Raw genomic sequence first — 15,115 nt, forward strand, 5'->3', positions numbered from 1 at the left:
ATACTTCTCAGAACCACAAACATGTCCCAAAGTTGCAAGGCCTTGTGCCTCTCTACACTGACAAGCACTTGTTCCTAGAGGCTTTATCGGGAGGATGCTTTCTCGTGCCCCCCCCCATGCAGTCAAATCCAATTATGGGCAGCAGGATACCAGATTGCGAAAAGGTCTGGGGTGCCTATGGAGCCCTTCGCTTCACAAGGCCACTGTGGTCAGCACCACGGTCTACTCAGGGAGGATAGACCACCATGGAGGTCCCCACCGCTAATAGAGGCGATTGTAGGAATAGAATGACAGCCTGACTGGTTCCCCCAAGGAAAACACTGTAATCTGGCTTGGCTCCAAGAGGGTTATTTATTGATTCTGCTTGGGATCAAATGACATGTATGGTGTCCCCGAACCTCAGGGCTTTTGCTGCCAGCAGTGCTGAACATTAGTGACCAACAACTCTCTCAATATCTCTAGACCCATTTAACTGTTTAGATAGAGCTTGTTGCTTGTTGCCATTGGTGGCACACTCTAGTCACTAGGATTGTCGTATATTTTTACTCACCCCCACATTTTATATCTCACTTTCTAGATGGTTAGATGATGATTTTCAAGTCCCTGACATGTCTGCTTCCTCTTTCTCAGCAGCTGCAGACTGAAACCCTGGACTTCTCCTCAGATCTAGCTCTTGGAAATCTCCTGTTCTTGGGTCTTCTTACAGCAGCACCCCACAATGCTCCAGGAAGACCACTCCTACTGCCTGCACTCTAAAATCACTGAAGCCTTCTACCACTTGCAGGGTGCTTGAGAGCCCAGCAAGAGCCTGGAAGGCCTACTCCTATGGCACCTGCAACCAGGACCACGCCACAGCATCCAATGGGAAACCTATAGTTCAGATCTCCAGCAGCAGGTACACCCTGTAATGCCCCTGAGATGAGGCAGAGAGCTAACTTCACTAGCTTTAGATGTAGAGTCCAACAAAACTCGGAGAATTTCAAGTACAAAGTGTTTGCTCACTTTCGTCTAGGATTCATCCACAATGTAGATGTGTCTTTCTGATTTTGTTGCATTCATTCTTCTGAAAGATTCCTCCCTGTGCAGGGATTTAAAATGGAGGTGAAGAATTGTAAAATATGGTAGTCCCTACCTAATACAGAGATTCCAAATCACCCCTCCACCCTAACCTGGAAATGCAGAGAGCAGAAGACTGGCTTCCCAACCCCTCGGCACAGCCTTCTGGGAAGGATCATAATGATAACCTGAAGAAACATTGCATCCCATCTCTCACCCGAGCCAAGCTCCGCTCAACCAGCTGGTTGTATTCCCTCCTAGCTCCTAAGAACTTCTTTCCTGTGGGGACTGAAGCCAAAGATCTGTGCACCCTCATTTGTCCCTTGTGGAAACATCCTGATGTAGATGGTAATTAATGGAGATTTCACGCCAATGACTTTTCCTGCAAAGGCAAGGCTAACCTTCTTAGACGGGCCAATTTTTTTCAAGGGGAGCACTGAATTGTCAAGCAGCCAGCTGAGTAATGGACTTGCTCATCAGAGTAGCACAAACAGTGACTTTCACTAAGTCTGGGTCAGTGCATAAACAAACATATTTAGAGTGAATGACTCTGATTGTCTGTTTAGGCCCCAAAACATATAAGAAAAGTCACACCAAGCACGTTCCTATGTTGTGGTAATCAAAAGTTATATTTTAGGCGCACTTTACTCAAAGTACTGAACAGTGTAAACATTAAAGATGTTACACGTTATGCAGGAAGAACAGGAACATTTTGACTTGGATTTCCAATTGAATTGTAAAGCTATGACAGTCTATTACCAGTTTATTCGGAATCCCATCTGCCACAGGGCTATCTGTACCCAATGCCAAACTGTGTCAGACAACAGTGATCCTTGTTCAGCCTACCCACATGTTTACAAGCTTGAGCACATAAGTTCCATGTGTCACCTGAGCACAGCATTTTACCCAGCTGTACAGGAGCAGACATTGTTGTAAAGAGGTGGGCGCTAGAGGTTACTGTTCAATTCCATTTTTACTGTCGTTTCACAGTTGGTGCGAATCCATTAGGGTGATTCATTAACATCAGATGCCCAAATGCCAGGGGTCCAAAATAAACAAAACTTGGGACTCTTACAGGTCAGAATCTGCCTCCCTTCAGGAATCATAGGCTATTTCGAAGAAAATTATGAACTAAAAATAAAAATATTCTACAAGTGTTGCTCATTAACCCTCTAATGAACTACAAATGGATAGGCCACGGTACAAACAATAAAAAGAAATGAAGACTGGCCGAAAAGAGGTTACTTTTTTAGAAAAAATAATGAAAGTCAAAAATGAAATCAGATCATCAACTCGCATTGGCCTTTCCTCAAAAGTGACACTTAGTTATCATAAAATCTATCTGATAAAGCTGACATAGTATTTAGAAAAGCATATAATATAGCCTTATAGCCCGCTGTAGCGGGCTATACCGGCCATTAAAGGCCCGCTGCAGCGTTAAAGTCCCGAGCCGAAGGCGAGGGACTTTAACAAAGCAGCGGGACTTTAATTGCCGGTACAGCCCTGCTACGAAGGGCTATAAGGCTATTAGAACATTCTGCCACTAGAGGGCAGAATGTTCTAACAATTAAAGCCTTCAGGGAGCGCGAGGGGATTCAAATCCCCTCCGGCTCCCTGAATCCTTTGTTCACAGCCAGAGCTGTGAACAAAGAAACATTGGAATGTTGGAGCTCCAGGCTTATACCAGCCATTATAAGCCCGGAGCACTCCATTGTTTTCAATGGAGCTTCCAACGTTCCAATGTTCTAATCTGAAAAATAAATTAATCAATAGCCTGTTTCAATCTAAACGGAGGAGAGAGCAACATGCATGAAATATGTTAAATGTGTTAAGTGTGTATGTATGCATGAGACAAGATCAAATCATTCAATGTTTGTGAGAAATTGGGCTGTTGGTTGAGGAGGGTGAAAGCCCACTCAAGCAACAGCCACAATCGTTATCAGGGTGAACTGCAAAAAGACTCAAATTTAGCCTGTGTGTAACCCAGGCTTAACTTAGAGGCAATGTGTAAAGTATTAATGCAACACACAAACAGTAATAAAGTGAAAACACAATACAACTAAACTCCCACACCAATTTAAAAAAATAGAGTTGAATTTAATAAATCATTTGACACCAAAATGACAAAAATCCAATCGGTAGAATCTTTTTAAAGATTTAAGGTAAGGATAACACCTAAAAGCACAAAGCGCCACTTGTAATTATCTGATCATGTGAGCCAGGGTAGAAATCACAAGTTCAGACCGACTGCTATGGAGCATGTGCCAGATTCAGAGACTCGGTTAGTCCCGCTGAAAGTCCAGCGTGAAGAGTTGTGTTTGCCGTGGAAGAAGCCGCAAGGAGCAGGGAAAGTGTCACGGATGGCCATCACTGTAGCTCAAAGAGCAGGCCAGGTGTTGTGGACTGACATAGCTGTAGGGTGAAGATCCTGTCAGCCATCATGGATGACTGTTGCTGGAGATTTGCATTGGTAGTCACCGTGAGCTGTCAATGCTGTTGCACTAGGTGCAGGTCCTGTGTTGCCAGTCATTGCTGGCAGTCACTGTAGCACAAAGAATCTGGTTCATTGGAGCTTCACTTGTCGGTCAGCACAGGTGGCAAGAGCATAGCATGAAAGGCCTGTCTGTGGTCACGGAGAGCCCAAAACTTCAGGATTTCTCTTTTTTTTCAAGGATGAGCTGAACTGATGCCACACCCAGGGTCCAGGACCTGAGGGGTACCTCTTGGCATTTAGGCCCAGCAGAGGCCTGCCGGGCTCATGCAGGTCCAATTGGGCAGTTGCAGGGAGTCCTCCTGAGCTTGTTGAATCCCTTTAGCTCTGAACAGGAGGTCAGTCAGCTGACCCCCTGGGGTCAATTCAGCCTGCGATGAAGGATGCAGGTTCAGTCTTCCTTCTCAGCAATCAGGGCAGACCTCAAGAAACATGGCAGCAGGGTGTTCTTCTTAAATAGTTTCTACAGGTCAAGGAGTGTACTCAAGAGTTGGGTCTGAGGGTCCAATATTTATACCTGGTGCAGGCTTTGACGTGGGAGAAGCTTCTGGAGTTTCCCCCTACAGAGGTGTCTGAAATTTCCTGCCTCCCTGCCCCGGCCCCAGCCTGCCTGGGAACACAAAAGGCTAGTGGGAAGTCCTTTGTGTGAGTTGAGCCAGTGCCTTTGAAGTGCAAGTGTTGCAGGCGACAGCCTGCCTCTATCAAGTCAGATATGGTCCATCCTGCCAACACCAAGACTTTCCCTTTCGATACTGTCTAGGAAGAATATACAAAGGCCAACTGCCAACTACACTTAGTCATTTGACCCAGGCTGGAGGCCCCAAATGGTTAGGACAAGAAAACACCAACTTTTTAAAAGTGACATTTTCTGAATTGTACCTTAACATCAATACAATTCAATTCAACATTGTTATTCAGATATGAAGAATATCCATAAAAGCACAAATCCAAAAATCACAACATATAATAAAAGTACATAGGTCCAATAAAAGGGGAGACAATTAAAAAAGGGAAAAATCGTGATGAAATTGATTTTTGATCAGCGTCAACAAATACATCATACAATTCATTGTGGTTAAAAATACAGTATAAAAAGAGATCTCAACAAGATGAATCTGTGATATAAAAAGAATAAAATTTAGCAAGGATAGATTTCAGAGGGTACACATTGAGTTACGAGCACGTACTGCCACTTTCAGAAAGGAACCTACTCGAAAGGTTAACTCCTCTTCTTCCAAAGTAACAATATACGTATAGGCTACCTTGTGATTAATGAAGGGTATAATCTTGAAAAATTGCATCAAAAACTGTTTTGTGTATTTTAAATAAAAACTACAAGAAAATAAAAAGTGCAACATTGTTTGTTTACATTGAGCATTACAGGGACATGGAAGTTGATCAAGAATGGAATTGAACCCCAATGGGAAACAGAGCAGAAATTTCATAGTGTCAACCCTTAGTCGAAAGAGCAAACCCCTCTCCCATTGGCCAATCGGTCTTAAGAGATATCTACAGGGTAAATGGGAGGTGTTCTCGATCGCCATATATCTGGCGACTGAAGATTTCCGTACCTCTGTTTCATATATAGTTTTACTGTAGACGGCATAAAGTGTCTTCTGTCGACTTTTTTTACTTATGCTATCTGAGTTGGTCGGATTTAAAAATATCCGCTCAAGATTTACACTGATCAAGCTCTTCCTAACAGCAGCAAGCCAGTGTGTTTCCCTTCCCTTGTCACAACTAAGGCAATCTTTTATTATTTACCTTGTTAACTGAGCTGCAGGGTTCTTCCAAAACGCAAGCCAAAATATAGCGGGACAGGCCTTAATATAGTCTTCAATGTAGGGGAGTTTCAATTCACTGTGACAAGCATACTGTGATGAAGAAATAGGGGCACCCAATAATTTGCGACAAAATCTATTTTCTTCCCCCTGGATGCTATCACAGTGTCTAAAACCCCAAACATCTGCACCATAAGTAGCAGTGGGGATACATTGTAGTTTGAAAATTTTGATGATGGCAGAAACTACCTCTGTCTTTCTAGGTTGGGGCAAGCTAAGTATATTATTGATCGCTTTAGAAAACTTTTTACTGATGTGCGTCACATGCTCAACCCACAAACCATTCCCTGCAAAAACCAACCCCAGATAGGGAAAAGTACGAGTGCTCTGTAAACTGTCTGAATCCACAACAATGGTATTGTTAGAGTACTTTTTTGAACCACAGGCCATTAAAAACGATTTCTTAAAATTGGTGCATAAGTCCAAACTTGCCATAAAATCAACAAAACCCCGCACCAGAGTGCCTAAAGCATTTGGGGTGCAGGCCATTAGGAGCACGTCTTCGGCGTACAGTAGGGCGGGGAGCGTATTACCATTAATGATAGGGACATCAGAAGTGAGTGATACCAACGACTCATTCAGGTCGTTGATATAAAGAAGAGTGGAGGGACCAGGACACAACCCTGCCTGACCCCTCTACTGACTCTGATGTCCTTTGATACCTCTCTGCCCTTACCGATCCGTACCCTGGCGTACAGGTGCTTATGTAAATAGGCTAAAAAGTGCACTAAAACTTTGTCCAAGCCATATTTTAAAAGCATGGACCAGAGCCTGGACCTGTTGACAAAGTCAAAGGCCGAGGTAAGGTCCATAAAGGCTAGGTAAATAGGATTTTTTTTAGCTATTGTATATTTACCAATAATCAAGTTGAGGTTTAGGCACTGCTCAACAATGATGATTTTACTTCTAAACCCCAACTGACAAGAATGTAGGATATGGCCCTCCTCGGCCCATGTCCTGATCTTATTGAACAGGATTCTCCCTAGAATTTTCAATGTATTGTCGATCAGGGAGATCGGCCTGTAACAGCTTCAATTGGAACGATCGCCCTTTTTGAAAATTGACATGATAATACTCGTTGACCATCTTTTAGGAATTGAAGAAACCGTTAAGTTATTAAAAACATTCAATAAAAGAGGCGCCCAGAATTCAGGCTGGTGTTTAATGAGATCAATGGGCAGGCAATCTGGGCCTGGGGACTTATTGCCCAGACTCTATTGAATTGCTTCCTCCACTTCAGAGAGGGTAATCTAAACCCTGGTGGCTACTGGATTCTCGTTCGAGGCCATATTTTGAATGGGGGCTAAATAAATCTTTGAAAAATGGGCCTCCCATGTCTCACTTGTGATATTACAACTAATCGGAGACAGGGGGTGTCCTAGGGACCTCATGCCTTTAACAGCCGACCAAAAGCCATTCCCGTCCTTTAACGTAATGGCACATACTAGATTGTTCCATTGTTCTTTAGCTATTTCCTCCTTTCTTAGGGTAATTGCTGCCCTATAACGTTGTGTGGATAGTTTAATAGCAACCTGGTCTCTGGGAAGTTTTGCAAGTGCCGTTCGAAGATCTCTGTTAGCTGCAGAACAATTGCTATTAAACCATCTAGGGCCTGGAGGTGTTTCCTTAATGGGTCTGGAGAGCATATATTTGATACCCTCACATAATTGCGTGAAGGCACCAACTACTGCAGAATTATATTCTTTAAAATACAAACAGATGCCAACAAGATCTGAATGTTCTCTTACCATCTTGCCAAATAAAACTGTGTTGTCGACACCACGCCAGACCAATCTAAAATTACCAGTGGAGGGGGACAGATCTCTTGCACCACACTCTTGACTGTATGTTGGCCTGGGGGCAAGTCTCAGGGTTACATTAATGGGATTATGATCTCCATAAACAGTATCAATAACCTCAGCTTTTAGTAGACAGTCTTCAACTGAGGGGGATATAAAGACATAATCGATTATAGATGCACTACCCCTGCCTCTGTATGTGGGTATAATATGAATATCCCTCTCAGACACTGCGGCGATCTCCATTACATCCACAAGGTTGTGGGTACACAGATGGTCTATTAATTCAATCTCCCTGTTACATAAGGGTGTCTTACTAATTGGATGGATGGCAGTGTAACTTCCGCTCGATATCTTTGCAATAAAATCTCCCCCTAAACAGATCCCTACCAAGCTTGGAAAACTATTTGAATTCTGTATAGTGCTAATGAATTTAAATAAATTACAAAATACATATTTGGTGCATTCTGGAAATCGTTTTTATAAAAATTAATAAAACAAATAGAAACCACTCTTTTATAAATAATTGCCTGAAATTTGTCATTATTAGTGTCCAAAACCTTTACACACCCGCCTACAGAGATATTTATCCAAATTGAGAGGCCGCCTGACGGGCGATCCAGGTTTGGGATAGGAACAACAGAATGAATGCACTCAAACCCCTCCAGAAATAAGTCCCTAGTGGCCCATGTCTCCTGAAACATTAAAATGTCCTGTTTTTGAATGAATTCTAACCAGTCTGGTAAATTTAATTTGGAAGCCTGACCGGCGACGTTCCAGCTTAATATTTTTAAGTCAGAGTCAAGGTCAGGTACAGTTGGGGTACCAGGGCCACAAGCTAGGGATTCAATTGGTAAGGGAATAGGCTTAGATAACACTGCTGAGGAGGGTAGTCAATCCTGGTTATCCAAATCAGATAAAGGCAAAAACCTATTGTGTGTGGAGAGGGGAGGAGCTTCAATATTTGAGACCCCCAAGAGTGGCTTATAGAAATAGCCCAGGGGCAAAACCCAAATATGTCTTGGATTATTGGAGTTGATCTCCTGTGCCATTACTATTGATTTTACAAAGGATGGGTTACGGAAGTTGAGGACTATGCAGTCCCCCTCGATGTTTTTTGGAGACTGTCCCACCCTGCCAACTCTGCGTGTCATAATGATATTATTGGTAAATGACACCCTAAATCCCTTGGGGCAGATTTACATGCCCCTTGCGAGACATTTACGCCGCCGTTGCGTCACTTCTGTGATGCAGCGGCGGCGTAAACCATGCGCCATGTTGCGCCTTATTTACAACGTGACGCATCTAGGGATATGCGTCACGTTGTAAAGCCCTGCGCTACATTAAACCTGCGTCAGGTTTAATGTATGCAGGGTGGGCGTTCCGTCGGAAAAAGCCTCGGAAAAGTGACGCAGTGAAATCTACAAGATTTCACTGAGTCACTTTTCCGACGCTGCTGCGTCAAAATCCTGCGCCTGCTTGAAGCAGGCGTAAGGCACGACGCAGCATGTTAGGTATGGGCAGCCCCTGAGCATTGCTGGAGTTGCGTCATGCTTGCGACACGACTCCAGCAATGCGCCGCCCTTATGCCATCAGATGCGTCACGCATCTGTTTATCCTTGCGCCACAATGCGCTACATTGTAAATGCGGCGCATCTGTGGTGGCGCAAGGGTAAACTTGCGTGACGCATCTTTCCTGGCGCATCCCTGCTGATTTGCAGGGATGCGCCAGGAAACATAAATCTGCCCCCTCAGACAACCAGTCAACACTTTTATTGCGTAATTGGTCCCATGTCTCAACCTGGTTTTCTTTGAGGGGAAGTACTCCTGCCGGGACTACAACATAGGGACAAGCTGCAGGTGGTAGATCCAGTGTCTCCCTACTACGCTTGGGATTTGGAGTACGCTTAGAATCTAAACCGCCCTCGCCTATTCCACTGCCCTCAGAAATATCAATGGCCAGAGCACCAATAGAAGTAGTAGGAGGATTACGAGACAAATACAGGTTTTTAACCAACCGGCTATCAACACCACCAGTGTCAACAATATTGTTTTGTTCCCTACAGAGCTCTGGTGCAAAATAGTACTTTACTTTTTTGCAGGTTACACAGGTAACAATAGCTGGGATAGTTATTGGTGTGCTTATCAGACTATCAGAGTTAGAATTGAGGGCATTATTCGTTGTCACCACCCTGGTATTAACAGACTCAATAGAATTGTTCTGAGAACTTAAATTAGAACCAAGCATGTCCAAATGGTCCAATCTTTTCCTCAACATATCAAAGTTATAATACAATAAATCTCTGATGTGTCCGTACACAGTGTCCGCAACAAGAGGGATAAATGAGTCCCCTTGGTTGTAACACTCTAAGAGAGGAAAACCTACATCAGTCTGAGTGCCGATGGATTTACCAGGTTCCTTATTTGAGATTTGCACGGGAACATCTGAGGTCTTGGTAGGGGCCGCAGCATGTAACCATGAACTCAATGTGGTGTGGGATGAACTTAAACTGGTTGGTTGTTTCCTCTTAGTACTAATAGGTTTCGTGGGCTTTCTCTTATGTTTTGCCCCAGAGGCTGCCTCAGGCCCTGCGGAGGTTGAAGTGGGGGCTGAATTTATTAGAGCGGCTGCTGTGTTTACACCATCAATTGACTCAGACGGAGTAACCTCAATGTTAATAATAAAATCATTAATAATACAGCCATTGGGCAAAGGAACATTCGAGTTAGTGCCCATCCAATTACGAGGAGGTGAAGTAGTAACATTATCTGCCCCAGACGTAAGACCTATTGGAGGGGCCCTGATATCGAGCGAAAGACACCTCTCAGTTAGATCAATCTCATTGGCCACAATGCTGACAGCCCTTTCCAGCATACTATCAATGCTAGATGTAACAGGTCATTGTGGGGGTAATCCCCCACGCTTCCCCATGTTGTTGAGTGCACAGGAATATAAACATATGCACACTCACTTCGAAGGGGATGATCAATTAGCAGGTGTAAGGGTGCTGGCCCAGCCCAGTCTCTTCCAGTCGCTGATGGGCGCAGACGGGCCCGCCATTGGCCCAGGCTTTGCCTAGGTGCGTCCCGCGCTGCGTGAGTCCCAGAGTCCCTTTAAGCGCCTCCAGGCGCTTCTTCGTGTGTATTGCGGCGTGCGCGCCTCAGGGGCTGCTGGGGATGGTAGTTCCTGGTCTCCTCTCAACAGACCAGGGATACCAGCAGAGCATCCCAAATGACTCCGATGGCGGTGGCGGCAGCACAGCAAGTGCAGGTGAGATGACTTAACATCTGACTTTACTATTAAAGATATTTTTAAATTACAGTTCTTCAGACACCAAGCATGACTTTCCTACCTGTTTCCACTCAAACTTCATCACTCATTAAATCAAATAAGGTACCCAACATTATTCTACGGGTAGGACTTAGTGAAAAACATTTTTTTCAGTTTTTTATTACTAGATATGTACAACTTAAAAATACATGTCAAGCTTTTTAATTACAATGCACGCACCCTATGGGCTGTCTCGGGCCTATTGTAGGGATGACATATATGTATTAAAAAGGAAGGTTAGGCCTGGGTAAAAGTTTAATTTACAAGGACAAATAGGCAGCTTAAAACTGCAAATACAGACTGTAATAGAAGGCCTGAAATAGGTTTAAAAGGTTACTTAAGTGGATGACACACTCAGTGCTGAAGGCCCACTTGTAGCATTCAATTTAAAGGGCCTGGGTACAAGTAGAACCACTATACTAGAGACTTACAAGTAAATTAAAAGGGCCAAGGTGGTGTAAGCCAATTTCATCATGGTAAAGAGAGAGCGCACAAGCACATTAGCACTGGTTCACAGTGGTGAAGGGCACAGAGTCCTAAAAGCCAACAAAAACAGGTTAAAAAACAGGAGGGTAAAGGTAAAAGGTTTGGGGACGACCCTGCAGAGTGGGCCAGGCCAAACACGACTCTCATCCATCCAAAAGCCGGGGTAGATTAATCAATATCATGATAGGCTTCCCTGCTTATTCAATAGAACGTGGACAAAAGTCCTCTTATGGAGTGCCATTCATCCATTCTATGCCTCTTTGAACTCTGTTAGATCCCTTTGTCTATACTCTCCTGAGCCACTGGGCTGATCCATGGGGAATACCATCTAAGGACCCCTTCTGTCAGGCACCTAACCTTATCTTGCTCATACATGAATTTCAGTAGGCACACAGTATCACCATGGCCAACAAGGTGCTATTGCTCATTCCATCCCTTGGATCAGGCTTCTGTCCCTAACCCAAGAAAAATTCTGTCCATAAGGACAACAACCAACAGAGGCCACTGACAGCTGTCAGTGTCAAGAGCCAGGCCCTGGACTATCCACTGCCAACTTGACGCGCCAAACAGGGGCATTGGGTAGGCCTCTCTTCCAGCCTTTGGACTGGCAAGAAGTTCCGTATGGGCTCCTGAGGGTTCGATGACCTCTGTGGGGTCAGTGGGGTGTCGAAGTGGGGAGGCAACAGTCCTGAGTGATAAGCACCCTCCTTCCACCCTACCTCCCACCAGTCCTGGGGTGGTATCCTGAGACTAGCTGTTCAGCCCAAGGTATGTACCCTGAGGCTGAATAGGGGACTGGGGTGATTCCTCTCTCACCCTGTCCCTCCATCTGGGCTCCTGTACCCTCCACTTAGCAGTGGTGCCCTCAGAGATCTTAACTGTCAGGGCATCCTGGGCAGCCGCATCTTCCAGCTCTCCTAACTCCGGGGGCAGCTCATCCCCAGAATGCAGTCTATGGGCATCTGGGGACTAATTATGACCCTCCTCTTGGTCACCTCCCCACTCCACTCCAGCGATGTCATGGCCGTGGGGTGAAAAAAGTAATGGACATGAGTTACCCTACACACCTGGCCGGTGTAGTGCTCTGAAGAAACCAGCCTTTTTACTGTCATAGTCTGACCTGGTGTCCCTCAAAGAAGTGACAGGGATCCCATTCACCTTCACCTGGTGGAAGTGATGATTTCCACCCTCAGGGATCACAAGCTCCTACTCTGACTCTATATCCCGAGCTAAGAGAGATCATTGCATAGCCTATGACCTGCCCCTGGGGGCTTCTTCCCCCTAAGGCTACATTGGCTACTCCTATATAACTTCAGTGGTCGGCTTCTTAGGACAGACAAAGTCCAACTACTGTGTCCTAACTGGGAACACTCAAAGCAGCTTGGTGGGAAATAGGGCATCCTGGGTCACCGCCCACCAGATCTCCCCTGTTTCTCAGAAGCATCTTAGAAACCCTTTCCTCCCACCTTACTCTGAGACTTGTCTAGGTCACCTTTATCCGTCCCCTCACTGGGGGAACACACTATTTGTGGTCACTCCCAGGTACTTTCTTGGACACGCTGGTGCTGATCCAGAGGTCCACCTCCTTAGCAAGCTCCCCGGGGTCAGAGGATTTACTGTATCCACTAGTTGGTGGTGCAGCTCTGAAAAACAATTACTTAACATGTGCTCTCTGGCAGACAGAATGTAATCATTCCCATCACTGCCTTCACCCACCCATCAAGTACCTTGCAAAGGTAATCCACAAAATCCACCAAGGACTGCTGGTGCAGCCTCTGGCTGTCCCTACATTTCTGACTGTGTTAAGCCATACTTTCTGGTAAGGATGTCCTTCATAGTGGGTGTCTCATTCTGTCCCCTTTCCCAGGGCCAGCTGAGCATCCCTCCCCTCATTAAGTATGTACCTCCAGAAACTAGCCCCCAATCTTCTTCATGGACCCTATGCAGCTCGAGGGTAGTCTCATAGGCTTCAAACCACTTACCTATGTCATCTCCCACAGCAAAGTTAGGCACCAGTTCCTGGGGAACATGGACCCTGTTGTCTCCAGAGGACACTGCAGATACGCTTACTTCTGGAATCTGCTTGAGCTGCTTTGAGTTAAAGCTCCTTAAGGCTTCTCTCATGAGCTAGTCACTCTAGAGACAGCTTCGCCTTCATTTTTACTTTGACCATCTGCAGCTGGAATGTGCTTTCCGATATCCTATAGCCAGCTACTCTGGAGGTGGACCATGAGAAGATACACTGCTTTCCACCCTAAGATTGGGTACCATTCCTAGGGTTGAGTTGTTCTCCTCCTCCAAGTGCTGCACCTCAGGTCTTGTGCCCAGGTCCTCCTCCTGGCCCTGCATATCCTCCTCCTCATCCTTGTTGCTAGACCTGTCCACCTTAGGGTGGTCTTCCCTTAAACCCTTTTGCCTTTACCCTCCTATTTTTCTGAATTTGGGACACATTGAGGTACTACAACCCCCGGAAACCCTCAGTGACTGGTGGGGGGGGAGGGCGGGGGGAGGTAGGACCACTCTGAAGAATGTGCTATACAGCACCCCATCACAACTCCAGCTTTGTAGGATATATTAAGGCACTACAGCCCCAGAAACCCACAGTGACTGGCGAGAGTGGTGAAGAGATGGAGGGGCCATTCTGAGGAACACTCTATATAGTGTCATCACAACTCCCGCTGTGTGGGACACACACGGACAGTGCCCGGGGAAAGTCCGGGCCAAGGGTGGGCCAGTCTTTCTCCATCACCACTCGGAAGAGTCAGGGCCGAGCCACCCCTTGAAAAAGCCTGAGATTCGGGACTACAGGCACTGTCGTTTGGCAGTAAGACTCCATTTTAGAAGTAAAACAGACCCTAGCATGGGACTGAGAGACTGGGTTAAGCAAAAGTAGCAAAATTATTTCCAAGTTTCTTTGACACACTGTTTAAGGTCAGTAGACAATCATATTCTCTTTGTTTTTCTATTCCTACCTCATCTTTAATACCTGGACTTTTTTGATTAGTAAGTATGGGGAAATGGAAGTCGATGGAAACGCTTCGGGGCCCGAGTAAGCAAATAAAAGGTGCTCAAAAAGCAGGGCCAAACTGTACACTAAATGAGATTGATACACTTATAGAGGAGGTAGAAAATTTTTTAAACAACTGGCGATAAGACTCCTGGCTCCTGGCACCAGTTTGCATAAATCATCCCCTAGAATTCCAGGAATATTTTGAAATACAAATACAAATCCCAAGGTATCATGCACAGAATCCACGTCTGTAGATAATAATGTCACTGTTGGAGAACTTAAACTATCTAATGGCAAACTTAACAATGGCACCAGAAATGACTCCACAAGTGCCACTTGAGGCAAAAATCATCTGTATCAATAGTTACGCCCCCCTAGAGCAGCTTAAGGAAAGAGAGGGAGTAATCTCAGGCAACACTGTGAGGGGAATTGATTTAAACAAAACAATCCAAACTGATATGACTAAATCGTCAGTAGCTAATATGACCAAGTTATACTTGCAGAAGGAATGTATGGTATTAAAAGTGACAGAGGCTTATGTAGCAGACGTAATAAGCTTGAGGGCTTATTAAGGAACTCGGGTCAATCATATGCACAACCCGTCTGGTCTAACACTGTACAAGGAGCCACAATTCAAACCAATCTGGGTAACGCAGGGAGGGAGTGCAGCACAGACATGGAGGACACACACAATCAGGGAATTGCTTGTAAATGCAAGTCTTGTAAGGAAGAGATTGTTGCAGCGTTTAAAAAGGAATATAGATATTTTGCGCATAGTAAAAGTGCTTTGGTGACCCAAAAGCATTTTTCAGAGGAAGAAAGGGGAGGAAAGAGCATGAAACATGTTCAGCATTCATATATGCCTATAGACTCAGCCCAAAGAACAAATGAGAGGAGCAGTAGCACTTATGAACTTTGTCCGGTATTTATGATTAATGTACCAAAATCCTCCACAAACAGCAGAGAGGATGTAAGCTTCCTGATTAATAAGTGTACTCACTGGACAATGCATGGTCTGGATATGCCACTCTGTGATACGCTCAGACATTGTGTGGGCTAGACGCCACCCTCAGTTGATCACAAGTACTAGCACATATGATC

This window comes from Triturus cristatus, chromosome 8 (assembly GCF_964204655.1).
Source record: "Triturus cristatus chromosome 8, aTriCri1.1, whole genome shotgun sequence".
Lineage (NCBI taxonomy): Eukaryota > Metazoa > Chordata > Amphibia > Caudata > Salamandridae > Triturus > Triturus cristatus.